Source organism: Heptranchias perlo, unplaced genomic scaffold (genome assembly GCF_035084215.1).
Source record: "Heptranchias perlo isolate sHepPer1 unplaced genomic scaffold, sHepPer1.hap1 HAP1_SCAFFOLD_1343, whole genome shotgun sequence".
Lineage (NCBI taxonomy): Eukaryota > Metazoa > Chordata > Chondrichthyes > Hexanchiformes > Hexanchidae > Heptranchias > Heptranchias perlo.
The window spans coordinates 22743-27370 of record NW_027138584.1 but is presented as its reverse complement, the minus strand read 5'-3'; the positions used below and the strand labels follow the sequence as shown (position 1 = coordinate 27370).

General features: G+C 40.7%; 1 pseudogene; it reads left to right on the top strand.

Annotated features, from left to right (window-relative positions):
* Positions 1 to 221: 221 nt before the first annotated feature.
* On the top strand, positions 222 to 3953 carry LOC137308633 (heparan-sulfate 6-O-sulfotransferase 1 pseudogene; annotated as a pseudogene).
* The last annotated feature ends 675 nt before the right edge of the window (positions 3954 to 4628 follow it).

Below are 4628 nucleotides of genomic sequence, written 5' to 3'. Positions count from 1 at the left end.
TTAGAACTGCATGGTGATAAGCTGCTCTTTTGAGCAAAGTTTTTATATGAAGGTTCCATTGTATTTATTCATTAAATCGAAGCAACTGAATTCACCAGGTAAGTTGGGTTGTACCATGTGAAAGGTTGGATTCCTATTCAGTACTAATGTAAAGCATTATGATTAACAAAGAATATATTATAATCATTGATAGGGCGGAAATAGAAATTTTAACCAGATGAGATAGATAATATAGAATGCAGTATTGTCCAGTCAATAAGGAGACTGAAACTTATTGTATTTGTTTGTTCATCTGCAGGAAATTCTATTACATCACAATGTTAAGAGATCCAGTTTCGCGCTATCTTAGTGAGTGGAGGCATGTCCAACGAGGAGCCACGTGGAAGACTTCACTCCACATGTGTGACGGGAGGACGCCAACGCCCGAGGAGTTGCCATCTTGCTATGAGGGGAACGATTGGTCAGGTTGCACACTTCAGCAATTCATGGACTGCCCTTTCAACCTGGCTAACAATCGCCAGGTGAGGATGCTAGCAGATCTCAGCCTGGTGGGCTGCTACAACATGTCCTTCATTACTGAGAGGAAGAGGGCCCAGATCCTTTTGGAAAGCGCCAAGAAGAACCTCAAAGATATGGCTTTCTTTGGTTTGACTGAATTCCAAAGGAAAACACAGTACTTGTTTGAGCGGACTTTTCATTTACAGTTCATTAAGCCCTTCATACAGTTCAACAGTACTCGTGCATCGGGTGTGGAGACCGATAACGAGACGATCCATAGGATTGAGGAGCTCAACGATCTGGATGTGCAACTGTATGACTATGCAAAGGACCTTTTCCAACAGCGGTTCCAGTACAAGAGGCAGCTAGAAAGGATGGAGCGGCGGATACGGAATCAGGAGGAGCAACAGCAACAGAAGACTCCCGAGGAACTGCCCAAAGAGGAAATGGAAGAACAGGGACGCATACCCACAGAGGATTACATGAGCCATATTGAGAAATGGTAGCCATGGTGGACTACGGCTTATCTCAAGTTCTTAAAACAATGATGAGTGAACTTTTGGTCTTCCAGATCATAACGGATCTTGGAGGTCGAAAGAAAATTTTTATGTCTATAATTTTAAAATGAATCTGTAAAACAGAGATGTTTGCTTCAGAGCAGTATGGGTCTTTCTAGACCACCCAGGTGTACAATGGATCTGGAAACAGAATCAAGCCAGGATACTCAAGATGGTCAACCATGTGATCTAAAGGCGTTATCTTGTGACCCAATGCAGTAGATGTGTTTGGAGCTATTAGCAATGGATAACAAAACTTTTCAACTGCATTATGGCGCCTGTAAAAACATCCTGCAATGAGAAACTGGTTGTGTTTGCGACAGCTCAATGACTGGTGCTGTTTAACTCTCCACATGACATACAGTTGTGTTCATTTTGGATGGTTTTGAAAATTTTAAAATTCAGGGTTGAAATTTTGTACAGCCACTGGCCAAGTGAACCACTGAGTAAAAGCATTCCCAGTCTAGTCCTATCCAGTCATTCCCGGTCTAGGCCAATCCAGTCCTTTATTCTCTTATTATTTTTTTTTTGCTTTCCACCACCTTTCTGGAAGGACTTGACTCCTTTACTAGGGTACGGTTCCACGGACATCGATTGCCCTCCAGTACCTCATCGTTACTCACGTGTGATCCTTGACGTGAATGCAGGCAGACTATCTAACTGCGGAGGGGATATCTTGACCAAGCCTGATCAAGTCCTCATCCGGCACTCTCACAGAGGTCACCACATATTAAGCAGGAGTGGGAACCCTGCCCAATTTCCCCCTTTCCTAAACCCGGAGCGCCATGGCCAATTGTGGAGCCCTTGCTGCTGCCTTGGCTGAGATCAGCTAACTTGGCACAGACTGGGGATCGAACTTTGGACCTTCTTGATCTGTGTGGCTCAGAGATGCTGACTCTGTCCCTGAGCCCAGTTCAGTTATCAATGGTCATGTTCAAATTGCTCTGTGTTCAGTTTGTTAATGCCATGTAGCAGTTGTGCACACACTCATCTCATCTGAGCCTGTTGTTGCAAGATACTTAGTATGCTGAGCCAATTCATACGGGAAATTTTTAAAAAGAGATTATCGTGTTTTTTTTGTCACTTATCACAATTATACATGGTATTGGGAATTCCCTTGATACTAATTTTGACAGGACTGAACTTAACCTTTTTTAAAAAAAATGAGTATTGTACTTTGCTCTATAATTTTCTCAGCCATTCTGTGATAGTTCACATAGTCCTATCATCAGGGTGGATAGGCCATTGTAGGTCTTGAATCTCTTGGCTATGACACTGAATGCCACTCTGTTACCATAGGTTCCATGTTGTCCATGTCAGGCACCAGTCTGGAAGCAATTCTAATTGTATAGCATTTCCTGAAAGGCATCCAACAACCCGATGGTACATTTCTTTGTGAGCGCAGGCCAATTTTAGATTCATTTTAAGTCCTGTAGTGCGAGCCACCTTACTCCATAACCTTGGTCTAATAGAAGCGTTATGTACCAGCAGCTTTGCTTTTAGATCATGGAAATGTGGCCTCGGACACTGTTTGAATAGAGTATCTAAGACAAAGCCACTTTCTCAGTCAAGAGTTTAACTTGACCATTCTCGAGCTCGGTACTTTGAAAGCTGACTTTCAGCGTCACAATGTGGAAATACTGATGGTACTTTCTTAAGAATCCATCACCAGATCTGAGTGATCACAGGAAATGGAAATGCTTTTTGTGAGGGATGTAATCTTTGTTAGGTTAACCATTTTTAGTTATGATAAAGCCATAACATATTTTATAATTGTACCATTTGGAGAGAGCAGAAAATCATCATATTTCTTCCCCTCCCCTTTATTGATTAGTCATAATCTTGGGTCATTCCTCAGTACCAATTTAAAAAAAGACCAACCAAATTGGATGGGGTGAATGAGCTTATTTGTTGTACATCACTATATCCCCAACATGTACAACCATAGACTCTCTCTCTCACATACACACACACTCTGTCTCTTACTTCAGAGAAAATTTAAATGAGTCAAATACAAATGTGGTTTCCATCTGTACCCGAATTGTTGTGGCTCCCTCTGTTTCAAATATGAGAGTCATTAGAGATGTAAAATATTCCAAATTTGAGTAATAAGTTATTTGTTATATTCAAAAACCAGAGAAGTAATTGAGTAGGCTGCTACTCAGCGATAACAAGTGACGACCTTCTATCTCTCTGGAGATTTCAGATGGGATAATCTCGTCAAACGGTTTACATTTATAAATGCAAAATCGTGAAATCTGATGTAATCTGGATATAAATACTGCTGCTTTTGAAATCCTAATTTACTATTAGTTTTGCTCTATTGTTGTCGATGTTAAAAGGGTTTTTTTCCCTCCCAAAATCTAGCGAAGATGGAAGTGCAGTACCAGGGGCTGCTCAGGATTTGTTTTTATGTTGTGCTTATTCCACCTTCAAAGTTAATCATGTTGCCTGGGAGCACTTGGTTCCAACAAATGCAGTAACATTTTGGGAGCCAAGTTTGTTCCTGTTTAAATTGCTGCAAGGCCATATATGGAGTCTCTCTGGTTACTGCAAATGAAGGAGCCAGTGACAACTCAGTGCAATTTTTTTCCCCAGGCACCAAATTCGAACATTTAAAGGGGAGGTGTCAACTTTGTAGGGAGTCCTTGGGCAGGCTCTGTTTCTGGAACAGTTTCAGGTTTCATATGTTACTGTTTGATTAAAAAGAAGATGAATAACTTGTAGTGGCAGATGCAATTGGTAATGCAGCTATGTAATCGTGCTCCCAACAGACCTGCCTGGCGACTGTCACTCATTGTGAGTGACGGACGTTCATTTCGGGTGAAAATTTTAACATGTTTTGATATATGTCACTGAGAAACAAATGGATAAAATAAATGAATATGTTTAAATGGCTTTGCCGTCTATGTCACTGTTATCAAACATAAATTGCACTCCTACCATTTTCCCCTCTGTTGATGGTTCTCATTAGTAGTTCTGTCATTGTGACCTACTATGGGTAAATATTTTATAATGACACTGCCCCTTTAAATGTATTGGTGGCCAAGATGATGGGTTAATTTTAAAAGTACTTTGATGTAATGGCCTACTGATTCCATCTGTCTTGGAAGCCTTGTCACAGTCCCCATCAGGGACAGCATATGTGGAGGACCAGGAATAAAATATTTGAGCCACTATATGAAATGGTTAAAGAAATCCTTGACGTGAAAAATTTTTTTAAAAAAACGATTTGTAAAATTGTTACGAGTTGTAAAACTGGAAGCTGAACTGCTCAATTGCATGTGATGTGAGCAACATGTTTTGAACGTACTCAAAACTGTAGGAAGTGGGGGGAAAAAAATTAAGAAATTGCAACCAATGATGGTTCATTACTGTTAGGTATTTAGAAGAGTGACCCATGATTAATGAGTGCTGAAGATATGACTGAGCTCTCAAAGTCTTCCTCGTGGGTGAGAGAATGACAAAAGGCAACATACCAAATGGAGTGCTAATCTGCTTATTCCATGGGCACTGTTCTACTCTTGATTTCTTGTTCTACACCATGAATTCTTAAGTGGTGATTCCTGTGTG